Here is a 15107-nt window from a genome sequence, read left to right on the forward strand (position 1 = left end):
ATATGCCGCTTGTGTTGGCTCCCATGCGCATGTGCGGGAGTGACGTCATCGCAGCTCCGGCGAATCACATGGCCGGAGCAGCGAGACCCGGAAGTCACTCTGGGATACATGGCAGCGGCGGACATGAAGACGGAGGACCACTTCGGCGGCTTCGTTCTTAGGTAAGTTATTCATAATGAGCTAGTATGTTATGCATATTAGCTCATTATGCCTTTGCCTTGCAGGTTGCATTTTTTTTTTTTTTTACAGGGGAAAGCGCGAACGCAGTCCCCCACTACCACAAATCATGCAGTCGAGTTTCCTGCATTTGAGGAAATCGCAGGGGTCAGCACAGCCGGAGTGCAATGGCCGAGCCTCGCCCTGGGAGAACCACCTTCGTGATCATGGTGTCTCCCCTGCCAGGTAAGTATGGTTGCATTTTTTTTAAGTGCTTTTACTTCCTCTTTAATAACCAGTGTAAAGGATTATCAAGGTCTGCTCTGGCTCTCCTAAGCATAATTACTTCTCAGCTTCAAATGTGGGTAACTATAGAGTTGATTACAGTAGCTTGAATTTAATAATGTGTTAGCTTCTTATGCCGTGTACACACGTAGCGGACTATCCGGCTGACTTCCCGCCGGACTGTCCGCCGGACTTTCCGAACGGGCTACTTGCCCACACACGACACTTTTTCAGCAGACTAATACGGCATACTAACTACACGCGGAGGAAAGTCCGCTCATTTTGAGCGCGTCTCCAGGTAAGCGGGGGCCCGCCACCTGGTATGGACTTAAAGGGGAACCCCAACGCCAAAAAAAAATCAGCGTGGGGGTCCCCCCCAGGGCCACATCAGACCCTTGTCCAAGCACGCTACCTGGCCGGCGAGGAAAGGGGGGATGAGCGAGCACCCCCCTCCTGAGCCGTACCAGGCCGCGTGCTCCCAACACGGGGGGGTGCCTTGGGGAAGGGGGGGCCGTGCGGCCCCCCCACCCCAAAGCACCTTGTCCCCATGTTGATGAGGACAAGGGCCTCTTCCCGACAACCCTGGCCATTGGTTGTCGGGGTCTGTGGGCAGGGGGCTTATCGGAATCTGGGAGCCCACTTTAATAAGGGGCCCCCAGATACCAGCTCCCCACCCTATGTGAATGAGTATGGGGTACAATGTACCCCTACCCATTCACCTGTGGAAAAAAGTTAAAATAAAACACAACACACAAGGGTTAAAATAGTTTATTGCACAGCTACGGGGGTCTTCTGTCTTTGGGGGTCTTCTCGCGGCGAAGAAGAAAGCCGGGCTCCTCCGCTATCAAAAGAGCTAGCAGAAGATAGCGGAGGAGCCTGGCTTTCTTCTTCGCCGCTGCCCTCTTCTTTCCACTTCGGGGGTCTTGTCCCCCTCTTCGGTTCTTCTTGCCGGGCCACCGCACCTTCTTCTAGCTCTTTTACAGGCAGTGGCCCGGTCTTCTGTCGCCGCTGTCGCCGCCTTCTGTTCTTCTGTTCTTCTGTTCCTCTCTTCTTCTCTTCAGATGTTGCCTCGTCGCTCTCTCTGCTCACAATGACGGGGGCAAGGCGCGCAGCGACTTATATAGGGACATCACCGGATGATGTCCCCGTCTATTATGATGTCACAGTCCCAGCATCCTCTGGGACTGTGACACCATAATGGGCGGGGACATCATCCGGTGATGTCCCTATATAAGTCGCCGTGCATCGCGTCCGTGCCATTGTGAGCGGAGGATGCGACGAGGCAACATCTGAAGAGAAGAAGAGAAGAACAGAATACGGTGAAAGCGGCGACAGAAGACCGGGCCACCGCCTGTAAAAGAGCTAGAAGACGGCGCGATGGCCCCGCAAGAAGAACGGAAGAGGGGGACAAGACCCTCGAAGAGGGGGACAAGACCCCCGAAGTCGGAAGAAGAGGGCGGCGGTGAGGAAGAAAGCCGGGCTCCTCCGCTAGAAAAAGAGCTAGAAGAAGATAGTGGAGGAGTCCGGTGAGAAGACCCCCGAGGATTGGAAGACCCCCGGACCTATGCAATAAACTATTTTAACCCTTATGTGTTGTGTTTTTTTTTTTACTTTTTTTTACAGGTGAATGGGTAGGGGTACATTGTACCCCATACTCATTCACATAGGGTGGGGGGCTGGTATCTGGGGGCCTCTTATTAAAGGGGGCTCCCGGATTCCGATAAGCCCCCTGCCCACAAACCCCGACAACCAATGGCCAGGGTTGTCGGGAAGAGGCCCTTGTTCTCATCAACATGGGGACAAGGTGCTTTGGGGTGGGGGGCCGCACCCCCCATTTTGAGGGCACGCGGCCTGGTACGGCTCAGGAGGGAGGGTGCTCGCTCGTCCCCCCCCTTTCCTGGCCATCCGGGTAGCGTGCTCGGACAAGGGTCTGATGTGGACCTGGGGGGGACCCCACGCCGATTTTTTCGGTGTTGGGGTTCCCCTTTAAGTCCATACCAGGTGACGGGGCCAGCGACGCCTCCTTCGCTGGCCCCATCTACCTGGAGACGCGCTCAAAATGAGCCGACTTTTCTCCACGTGGGAAAAGTCCGCTCATTTCAAAAGTACGGCGGACTAGCATACCAACGGCGGGATTATCCGCCGAAATGCAAGTCCGGTGGGAAGATTGGAGTGCAAAAATACTTTCTAAGTCCTCCGTACTTTTGGGTAAAAATAGTCCGCCGGAGGCTACACATGGGGGGATTGTCCGGCGGACTTGAGTTTGCCGGACTTTTCCACCCGATTGTTTGATCGTGTGTACGCGGCATTATACGATTATAACTATGGTTAGAGACAGTAGCAGCTTTGTGGAGATGCCACATACACCATGGTCTAGATAAATACACTTATGGAGAAGAGACTAAACTTTTTTCATGTTATCACACTTTTTGTTTCAAAAATATAGTAAATGTAAGTGATTATATGTAACTGATATGTATTGATTTATCTGCTACATGGTGTGCAATATGCAAGTTAGGAAACCTTTATCTATAGACATAGAGCCTTATAAGGAGTGAGTGTACTTTTTGAGTTACTAACACTTCTTATTGCTCGAACAAGATAGCAGAAGTTTTCCACACAGGTGTATGTTAAGCCTAACATAGACTCAACTTCCAATCCCCTGGCTAGATTTATTTATATATTTTACCAATCTTAGAGTTTGACTTCCTACGTGATGAACGTGATGTACAACAGGCACATGATTTGACATTTTGTTAAAATGAGACATGTTATGTGATGGTATGATGTGATTTGATATGATACAGTCCTCAAGACAGTACAGGCTTTGTCAATTTCAATATAGACTGTAAATAAATCAAGATTTCAGAAGGAAATTTGTTCAGTAGACATTGAAGCCCATAAGGCATTTTCTCCAAGCAAAATACCACATATCAAAATACGGTACTAATTATTTGGAAGAGCAAATTCTCAGCATGAAAATAAATTCTCATTTCCTTTCTTCTCTATAAAACCACAAACCGCAAATCATCTGATTAATAGAGGGGAAAGACTTTTAGAAATGCTTTGTTAATTTGCATGCATTTCTGCATGTGTTAATGTACAGTATCTCAAAAAAGTGAGTACACCCCTCACATTTTTTGTAAATATTTTATTATATCTTTTGATGTGACAACACTGAAGAAATTACATTAATTAGAAACTGTACACACTGTATTAGATACTGAGTATAACATCTGCACTGTATTAGCAACTGTACTATGGCTGCACTGTATTGTGTACTGTGTAAACCACAAGAAGTGTAGTAGAAATTGTGCACACTGTATTAGATACTGTGTACACCACCTGCACTGTATTAGAAACTGTACAATGGCTGCACTGTATTTTATACTGTGTACACCACCAGAAGTATAGTAAAAACCGTACACACTGTATTAGATACTATGTACACCATCAGAAGTGTAGTAGACACTGTACACACTGTATTAGATACCGTGTACACTGCCTGAAGTGTATTAGAAACAGTACACCATGGAATGCACTGTAGATATGGGTTACACTGGATGCAGAGTATATATATTTGAGACTATAGAAATTACACTTTGCTACAATGTAAAGTAGTGAGTGTACAGCTTGTATAACAATGTAAATTTGCTGTCCCTTCAAAATAACTCTGGCTTTAAGTGAAACTAAAGGCTTATAGTTTAAAATTGCTGGGAGCTAGAATTTTTTTATTTTCCTTTTGCAAAACAGTTATGCACAGTTTATTTTATCATGCTCCTAGAAGTTTTCTGTTTCTTGGTATACTGCATGGAGGAGATGGCATTGGCATCAGATGAAGTGCAACTTGAAGTCGGACTTGTCACTGTTTGAGGAAAGCACAATGGTGACTGTCTTATCTATATTCGAATTGCACACTTTCTGGAAAACAAGCTTCATCAATAGTGGGTGCTGTAACGATTACAAGCTGGATCCTGGAAACATCAAGCATGTGTACATAGTCACCAGCACACCAAGGACCTACAATCACTGTCCAAAGGTTTTTATTGCAAAGAGATCCCATTACAGAGACAAGTGCAAGGTTTTGGAGTTGCGCAGGACCCTTTCATCATGAAACACATACCTGACGAAGTCCTGAGCAACTCCGAAATCTTGGACTTGTCTCTGTGATGTGATCTCTCTGAAATAAAAAAAACATTTGGACGGTGATTGTAGATCCTTAGTGTGCTGGTGAATATGTACACTTACATTGATGACTATGACACTATTTACTGAGCTTTAAGAACTCCCTTCCCAGAAATAAAAAAAATATTTTTAAATATTCCAAACTTTCTAAAGTATTAATTAGTAGAGGTTTCAAAAATAAGGAAAATAAGACAGTGTGTCTACCACAGTTTGACAAAGTTTTAAAATAAATGGGGCCCATTATAAAAAAAAAAAAAAAAAAAAACTTGTATGAATTGTTAAAATATTATGTTACAGATAATCATACGGCAATTTAGTCATATCCATCTGTCATTACTAAAACCACTGTCTTAAAAAAAAATCATTCTAAAGTGCCTATTAAGAGTTATATTTAAATATTTGACACATTGATGTCTCATCTGTTGACACTGTTATGTTATCATTCTATTTAATAAAAAAAAAAAAAAATAGTTATAAAAATGACTGGAACAGAAGGTCAGAAAAGGAGTCAAAACATATCTTGCTAACAAGATGAACTTTAGCTAATAAGCTAATTCAAGACTGAGCTTCATTTCATATAATGATTCACAGCTAGGATAGACATCAGTAATTATCATCATGATAAATTGTTGCCGAACATGTATCTTCCTTTTGTCCATAGGATTTATTTGTCATTCTGTTATTACAATTGCCTCATTCTTTGTAAACCTGTGATTTTAAAGAACAGATACCTGTGTGTTTCCTTACTTTTATATGCAGCTTTTTTCTGATCTCTAATGATGCAATTCTGTGATAGCAAACATATGCATTACCTACTGCTGTTCTTTTTGATTTACAGCTAAGATAGCAAGACTTACCATGAGTAATTTCATCATGGTAAATAGTTGTTCATAATGTACTCTCCTATTGTCTATAGAATGTAAACACTCATTATATTAACATGTGTGCTTCTTTCTTTTGAACACTGTGATTATTTAAAAAAGGAAACTTGTGTATTACCTTTCTATTGTATGCAACCTTTCGCTGCTCTCTAATGATGCATTTCCATGATAGCAAATGTGTTTAGCTTCTGCTGTTCTTTAACCACTTCAGCTCTTACATATATACATTCCCTATAGAAAAGAGAAATTTTTACTTTTCTGTAATGTGCCTGTTTGTTCAGAAATAACCTTGCCATTACTTATGATAACAAAGTGGTGCTCAATATCACTTTTTTTGGATAAGCAAGGCTTTCTTTTGTCTTGCAAGAATGAAAAACACACTTTTGATCAGTAGTAATTAAAACAAAAACAAAAAAAAAACGCATTACTATAGATGTAAAGTATAAGATTTATGCTATAATTCGTCCTATTTAAAAAATTTTGGAAACTACACTTTATTGGACTTTGATGCACCAATGCACAGTATAATACCCAGTTTTTTGTAATTATAAAATATGATATTACACTAAGTAAATAGATACCACCTCTTTCACCTCTTGTAAAAGTACCGTATTTATCGGCGTATAACACGCACTTTTTCCCCATTAAAATCAGGGGAAAATCGCAGGTGCGTGTTATACGTTGATCCTCCTTTCAGCCACCTTAGGCCCTTCTCGGCGGCTTTCGGCCTCCTTCGGCCCTTCTTGGTGGCTTTCGGCAGCTTTTGGCAGCTTTCGGCCCTTCTTCGGCAGCTTTTGGCAGCTTTCGGCCACCTTCGGCCCTTCTCAGTGGCCAAAAATCCAGCCCAGCCATGCCATTCTGCCAACGTTTATCGGCGTGAGGCGGTCCTTAAGCGGTTAAATAGAGGTTTTTTTTTGTAAATTTTTTTGTACATTAATTACCTAAATCGAATAAAGTTTGAATGTTATTGGTTGCAAAAAAGAGAAAAAAATAAAAGACCAACAGGGAAATATTAGCAGGGGAATAATTGTTAAAAAGATAAAGTTTTCTTAATATGTAAGGACAGCCTGGTATGTAGGTTTGGGATGTAAAAAAAGTTAAGATACAGGAAATAATTCACCAGCTCACCTCATTAGACACACCCTCCACCTGTTCCCCTCCACCAGGAAATTGTTCCCACCCACCCCTAAACTCAGGCTGTAGTATTGAAAACAGGAGAAGTCTGTAAAGCTCACCATACACTATACAATCTTATTGTACAATCTCCTTTATTTCTAATTAAAGCTATGCAGTGCAAGAGCCTGCCTGATTAAGTGATTCGATAGATAGGTGTGTCCTCCTATTATATAATTTTGGTGAATATAAAAAAGATTGCACAACAGTTGTACAATCAGATTGTATAGTGTATGGCCACCTTGATACATCTAAAATTAACTAATTGTGTTTTCAGTGCCATTAATTAATAGCACCCCAAATGCAGAGGCAAACACATTTTTCACATGAAAAAATGAGTCAAACGCAACAAAAAACGCACAGTAAAAAAATTTGCAAACCACAACACGCCAAGATGTCCCATGAGCTACTTTTCCACATGTGGGGCAGCCCATTGAAATAAATGGGCAAACCTATGTGTGTCATGGAAAAAAAAACAAAGCAAAAAATGTGTGCTCCCACTATGCTAGGTGTGAATGGGGACTGAAAGTGAAATTGGGGTGTTTACACATGAACAACAAGACTTCATTCACATCTGCGTGTTTGTTGAACAAAAAATGTATGCTTTGTTGTGCGTTTCAGAAATGCACAAGAAATACGGATTGTGCTTACGTTGCCATTAAATGTTAATGGTGCCCCAAGCGTTGTTAGCAGGTTCATGTTTGCCACACATTTTATTACAGGACAAACGTGCTGTAAACACCAAAAAGAATGTAAAAAAAACATGCCATGCTCTGCCCAAAACAGCATTTGTGAGGTGTGTAGAGAAGCGCTGCCCTATGCGTGATGAGCAAAAATGCTCCAAAATGCCCCTCAAAAAACAGGTATGATGTAGCACACCTCCTAAGGAGCTGCGAGTATACTGGGATGCCCACCCTGTACAGTCAGGCACACTAAATCCCCACTGAGTCAAAGAACAGTCCATTACTTTTTTTTTTTTTTTTTATGAGGGTAATCGCTTGTATAGGGTTGGGAGGTTATGGGATGCCCATTTGACTTCAACAATAACTTCAGGGACAACTTCTCCTATATACAGTCTCTATATATACAGCTCCTCTTCTTCACTCCAGCATACTCTTGCTTGCAGAACCTAGCTGGAACGCTATGTACCTGACAGTCACTTAGTCAGATGAAGCACTGGCCCCTTACAGGCAGGAACCCGAGGCCCCTTAGTTGTGTAGCAGAATTTCAGTGTCCAGCTAGCCTCACTCTTGCGGCTACTGATTCCAGCATCATCTCTTTAGGCACTGAAAACTCACCTGACTGCAGCTGCCCTTTTCACCAGCCCTCCAGGCTAACTTCTCTCCACAGTCCTCCTGACACTCGCCAGCCCACCCAGTTCTCCCTGACCTGGTTCTGCTGTCATCTCTACTTGCTCCCATGCCCCCAGGAAGGGTTTCCTCTCTCCGTGTTTTGGTAGGAATCTTCCAGCACCTGAGCCCCAGGCTTGGACCGATGCATGGAGCGAGACTGTTTCATTACTTCATCCTTCACTGCGTAGTAGCAGCAGGGAAGTCAGAGTCTTTGGTCTGGTATTTAGTGGATTGGATGCCACTATGAGAGGCTGTATTAGGCCTCATAAGGGATAAGGCATAGTCCTCTATGGTGTGGCTTATCAGAGACTCTGTGGAGGCTGGAGAAGGAGTCAGAGCCTGAAGGGTATTCACATGAGTGATTGGGGAATAGTGCAGTGTCGCTGGTACTAACATCTGCCCGTGTTAATGGAGGCAGTCTGTGTTGGCAGCATGTGGCTGACCCGTGGCCACAATCTTGGATTCGCTGTGAGGACTGACACTGCCGAATTTCAGCCTAAGGTCTCTCCTGACTGAAGATCTGGATGGAAGCTGTGGGCGCCGCTGTGCTGGGGTGGTGAAGAGCTCCCGGCTCAAGTGGCCATTTTCAGAGCCCTACGCATGCGCCCCTTGTCTATGTTCTTTTATTTTATTAAATAAAATAAAAATATATTTGACTCTAATTACATTCTTTAGTCGTTTGGGATTTTTCTCTACTAAGTTTGTACATCTAGACTTTGCAATATTTGCCCACTCTTAGCAGAACTACTCAACTTCAGTGAAAATTGATGGTGACTGTTTGTGGACTGCAGTTTTCAAGTCATTACCACTGTAGATTCATCATTCATGTGAAATATATTGTAAAGAATGTTGTTAGTTTTAGTTGTGGATACTCAACTGTAAACAGGTAAAAGGGGGTTAAATGTAATCTTTTGAGAAATATGTTGTTTCAGCTGCAGATATGCCTGTCGGTATCTTACATTTGAAGGCACTATAGATTGGCTATTTAAATACAGCGAGCATGTGAGCAAACCAGCTGTGATAAGATGCCTTTAAAACTGGTCAGTGGCTATGCATGCTAAAGGCAAGGCTGCATGCTCTCTAACAGGATCCACCACAGGGATTTTGTCTGTGCAATGTGGGTTGAGCAGGTGTCGTCCTGGATGTCAGTTTATGTGATAAAGCAAGTCTATAAATAGTACCACATTTTACTATCCTTTAATAAAGGTTATATGAAGGTGTCACATGATGCTTGTGTTCTTTCTGCTTGTTCTATAACATTTCATGTAGAATCAAAGGAATACAATGCAAAAACATCAAGGGGACACTTTCAAAAATTAGAACAGATAAACAGCCCAATATAGAAAACTTCTTTATAGCAAAACATGCTAAAAACACACTTTTAAAAACATATTATTGAACGTATTGGGAAGGCAGTTAGCGGGGGAATACGTTTTCCAGATTATGTCTCTGGGAAGCATTTTGGATTTTTACTGTGAACACCAATCTTAGTTTTGAATGAGATGCTTCCCATTATGGTGGTGTCTGTGATGTTTTTTGGTCTCTAGAAATAATATTTTTGTTTAATATTGAAGTGAGGAGTTTGTGTTTGATGTCTGCTACTATGTATTAAGAGGATCTTGATCCTGAGAACCAATCATCCAGCTCATCAAGGTAAACTGCTCGATGCAGGTGTTTCGGTGAGATCTGGAGAGCTGCCTCATCCCGGGATCTCTACTTTATGAACAAGCTACAAATAAAAATGCCTGATGGCCAGCAAAACTGTTCCAAGGCAGTCCACAATACTCCATCAATCACACTCTCTTGGTACTGGTGCAGTTCTAAACTGTGTAGCATAAACTGAAAAGGAACTCTGGACAACCACACTCCAAAATAGTACCTTTTTTGTACCTTGTTAAAAACACTCAGCAATCACAGTAAGCAAGGGAAAGAATTTGTTGGCATGTTTCATGCTACCCTTACATCATAACTAAGTGCCAGGGTAGCGTTTAACTCTTCAACAACTTATTTCCCCTGCTTACTGTGATTGCTAAATGTTTTTCAGGCCCCTTTTGGCTACCAGCTGACGTTGCTGCTTTGTGATGTTACCTTGATCGGCTCATCTTCCTGGCCACTCCAGCTTCTGCTGGTGTTACTCCGGGTGGCGATTCACAGTCATCAAGGCTCACACAAGCTCCCCTCACCATTGAGTAGATTCTACTTTCAGCATGGGTCTTGTGTCTCTTCTGAGCCAAAGGTATCAATACACCACCACCACCGCCGCAACATAGTCTAATGGTAATCCCTTCAGCAGTGTTATATAGGGGCTTGCTCTTAACCTTGTAATTACACCCACAAATAATTGTCACAGATCAATTATTTCTGTTACAAGACTTTTTAAGATTGTATACTATTCAAGAAATGTTATTTTTATTTTATGAACTTTTTTGGTGGATTCCCATTTATGACAGTGGACACGGCAAGAGCCGGTATCAGGTTCAACACCATTCCTAAGCACTTTTTTGGAATACATTTGTGGATTATATGTTCTTTACCCATCTCCGAAGGGTCTTTTTTTCCCAGCAGCTTTGGATGGTTTAGTTATCCTATTTCTGCCCTCATTTGGCGCCAAACCCTATTTGAACAGTTGGGGTTGAATGGGAGATGATTCTCCTCCCAGCCTCTGTCCCCGTCATTCGCTTAGCAGGGCTTGGCATACAATGGGAGTTGGCAAAGAACTAGATTAGGTGGGGACACTGAGGGGAGTTGGGCGGTAGCTGCCAAAGTGTACTTTTCCTATAAATAAGCTAGTGATTGGTTGCTCAGACCACCTAGCAACCAATTACCAGCTTGTTAATAGGAAAAGTTACATTTGGTAGCTCCCAATCCCCTGTCCATGCTGTGAAAGTGTCATTCATTAGTTACATTTTTTTTAATGCTATATTTAATATAGCATTGGAATATTTAACAAGGCAGTAATGATGTATACAGAGCCTATAGTAGCCAATCATATTTTATCCTTATTTTTTGTATCAGTCAGATCAATTAAATATGCTTTATGTTAATATTGGTAAAATTGTCATTGTTAATATTTATTTGTGTATCTTAATTCTGCATAAAACATTTATCAGTGTCATTTCATTAGATAATTTACAAGGGCATGCTTACGGGTGGGGCACGGTAGGGGCTGGTTAGGGCAACTGGTGGCAAATAACTCATAAGGCCTGGCTAGTACCTGAGGACTTTTGAATTTAAAATGGAGCTATACTCACCTATCCTCCAACATGCGACATGCACAAGCACCCTCACCAGTGCTGACATCTTCTTGACATCTTCTTGGTTGGTGATTGTTGTCCATCTTGATTGCACCAAATAGTTCCTTCATTTCAGACTCTGGCAGATATTAATATTGTACACTAAGTTTTAAAGTGATTGTAAACAATTTCCTTGTAAAACAACGCATTCAGTTTAAAATAGAAATGAAAGGCAAAACATTTTTGTATAGATAAAAAAAATACATTATAAATATTTTTTCTCTTTTTTTTTATTAGTGATCACATTCCTTCTGTTCTCAGCTGCATAAGAGCTGGGGGGAAAGATTAGCAGCAGCAGCACACTGAGCTTCCCAGTGAATGGCTATGCAGCGGGGGCATGTCTGGAAAAGTCTGATCATTGGAGGAGATTACATCTAAGGCCCATACACACGAGATGAAAATCAGAAGTAAAATTTCGTCTGACAAACTATCTGCCGATTGTTAGTATGGTGCTTTTGACAGCCGATTCCAGTTTTTGGTCTGACAAAAGCTGGATGTGCAGTATATAAAATTTTTGTCGGATGTGAACACGACATCTGATTTTTATATAATTAGTATGGTTTTCATATGAAAAAAATCATAAGAGCAAGACTACGCATGCTCAGAAACGAAAGAATACATACATAACTATTCAACACATTACGTCACTTCTGAAGTTGTATTCTGTCGTAGGAGAATTTATGTATGGTGAGTAACCTCTTCACTCATGACATGAGACTAGCATCTCGTGCTGGGCGGGACCCCCGTGAGTCGGTCGCCGTGGGCATACCCGCGATCATCTCACGGGGCCGCTGAACGAGGAGATGCCGTTGTAAACAGCATCTCCCCGTTCTGCCTAGCAACAAGTGACACTGATCTCTGCTCCATGTGATTGGAGCAGAGATCAGTGTTCACTAAAACAAAGCCCAGCCCCCCACAGTTAGTAACATGCCCCTAGGAACACTTAACCCCTACACTGCCACCCACTGGTTAACCCCTTCACTGCCAGTGTCATTTACACAGGAATCACTGCATTTGTATAGCAGTGATTGCTGTATAAATGAGAATGGACCCAAAAATGTATCAAATTTTTTTCTTGAACAAACAAATATCTAACAGTGTATGTGGTTTTCATTCAGTAAAGTTCATTTTCTTTAAAATCAATTTTTAAAAGCAAACAATTTTGAATTACTGTACTTTTGAATGACATGTGTTGTGTCATCGGAGGTACTGATAAGAATTTGCATATGAATTCATCCCAAAATCTTGTATTGTATGACCAGCTTTACTTTTTTGAAAACAAGATTGTGATATATTCTAAAACCTTTATTGCTTCCACAGCATATAACTTATTCTCCCCGGAGAAGAGATGCTTAAGAGGAGCTATGATAGCAATATACAAATACCTCAATGGTGATTCTAGCATAGGAGTGAGCTATTTAGTGTTAGGGATTGTAAAAAGACACATGGCCACCCAATGAAATTGGAGGAGAAGCGGTTTAGCCTTAAATTACGTAGGTGGTTTCACTGCCAGGGCGGTAAGGATGTGGAACTCCCTTCCACAATCAGTGGTGGCAATGAGAAGTATAGATCCTTTCAAAATATTCTTAGATAGGCATCTTAGCGAACATAGTAAACAGGGATATGGGAAATGGTATTTGATATGAACATACACACCCACACAGGATGTACTGGGTGGATTGGTGTCTTTATTCAACCTTACCAACTATGAAAGTATATAGTCATGTAACAGCAAAGAGGATGAGCTGCTTTCACAGTTGCAGACTAGGGATGAGCTTCGTGTTCGAGTCGAACGTACGTTCGACTCGAACATTGGCTGTTCGGGCGTTCGGCGAAATCCGAACTCTTGGTCCGTTCGCGTCAAAATTCGTATGCACAATGCACTGCGATGGCGCATTGCTGGCTCATGATTGGCCAAGCATGCACTGTGACCCCGCATGCTTGGCCAATCGCAGCGCCAGCAGCGAGGAGAGCCATGATTGGCCACAGGCATCCTGCCTGTGGCCAATCATAGCTCAGGCTGTGTAGTGCACGCCCCACACTATATAAGGCTGCCTTTGAGGCGGCCTCGTGTAGTGTGTTGGCATCTGAAGCAGTGGGTGTTCTGTGTACCTTCAACACAGTTACACACCAATCGTTTTTGGCTGATTTCCTATCTTGCTCTTGTGTAGTGGTTATTGTCTGTGCCCTGACCGCAGTATACACCACTATATTCACCTCACCTATATAGCTAGTGATCTAGCTTTAATAATAGAGCTTGCAGTCAGTAGTGTTAGGAGATAGTGCGTGCTGTCTGCGTGCTCTGTACCCAGTACATACCGCTATAATCCACCTACATAGCTGTTCTCTATTTGGGCCCAATTGCCATCTGCAGGAGTTATTGGAAGTTGTGTGTGCTTCCAGCACAGCACAGTATACATCTGTATATACCCCTTTAACTCTGCTGTTTTCTGGTTATTGTCTGCGTGCCCTGACCGCAGTATACACCGTGATATTCACCTCACCTATATAGCTAGTGATCTAGCTTTAATAATAGAGCTTGCAGTCAGTAGTGTCAGGAGATAGTGCGTGCTGTCTGCGTGCTCTGTACCCAGTACATACCGCTATAATCCACCTACATAGCTGTTCTCTATTTGGGCCCAATTGCCATCTGCAGGAGTTATTGGAAGTTGTGTGTGCTTCCAGCACAGCACAGTATACATCTGTATATACCCCTTTAACTCTGCTGTTTTCTGGTTATTGTCTGCGTGCCCTGACCGCAGTATACACCGTGATATTCACCTCACCTATATAGCTAGTGATCTAGCTTTAATAATAGAGCTTGCAGTCAGTAGTGTCAGGAGATAGTGCGTGCTGTCTGCGTGCTCTGTACCCAGTACATACCGCTATAATCCACCTACATAGCTGTTCTCTATTTGGGCCCAATTGCCATCTGCAGGAGTTATTGGAAGTTGTGTGTGCTTCCAGCACAGCACAGTATACATCTGTATATACCCCTTTAACTCTGCTGTTTTCTGGTTATTGTCTGCGTGCCCTGACCGCAGTATACACCGTGATATTCACCTCACCTATATAGCTAGTGATCTAGCTTTAATAATAGAGCTTGCAGTCAGTAGTGTCAGGAGATAGTGCGTGCTGTCTGCGTGCTCTGTACCCAGTACATACCGCTATAATCCACCTACATAGCTGTTCTCTATTTGGGCCCAATTGCCATCTGCAGGAGTTATTGGAAGTTGTGTGTGCTTCCAGCACAGCACAGTATACATCTGTATATACCCGTTTATCTCTGCTGTTCTATAAAAAAGGCATCTGCAGGAGTTAGTGGGTGTTGTGTGCCTCCAGCACAATATAAACTACCCAACTACTGTTTTACCCAACTCCCTTCAGGCCATTACCATGTCTGGAAGGCCAGCAAGGAGAGGCAGACAGGCGCGAGCCGAAAAAAGAGGGCAAGCAGGCTCTGTGTCTAGAGACAACAGTGCTGGTCGTGGACGCGGTGCATTGTCATCAGCAGGTGGCCATGGGACATGCTTGTCCTTCTTTTCTGCAGCTGGACATGTTGAACCGCAACATGCCAACGACTTGGTAGAGTGGATGACCAAGCCCTCTTCATCCTCCTCATCCTCTCTCACCCAGTCTCAGGGTAGTAGCAAAGCAGCTGCCAACACATCGTCTTCCCTCCTCTCAATGTCATCATCAGTGACTCCTTCCCTAGACCCACCACGTCCTCCTGAGGAGTCTCCTGAACTCTTTGAGCACAGTGTTATGTTGATTGTCTATCC

At 42.8% G+C, this 15107-nt stretch overlaps 1 non-coding gene across 1 annotated transcript; it reads right to left on the reverse strand.

Moving 5' to 3' along the window:
• Nucleotides 1-246: 246 nt before the first annotated feature.
• LOC143979929 (U1 spliceosomal RNA) lies at nt 247-410 on the reverse strand. Its single transcript, XR_013274140.1, has one exon. It is a non-coding gene; the product is annotated as a U1 spliceosomal RNA (small nuclear RNA).
• Between the last annotated feature and the right edge of the window lie 14697 nt (nt 411-15107).

This window comes from Lithobates pipiens, unplaced genomic scaffold (assembly GCF_037356315.1).
Source record: "Lithobates pipiens isolate NorthernLeopardFrog02 unplaced genomic scaffold, aLitPip1_a1.2 Scaffold_13, whole genome shotgun sequence".
Taxonomy (NCBI): domain Eukaryota; kingdom Metazoa; phylum Chordata; class Amphibia; order Anura; family Ranidae; genus Lithobates; species Lithobates pipiens.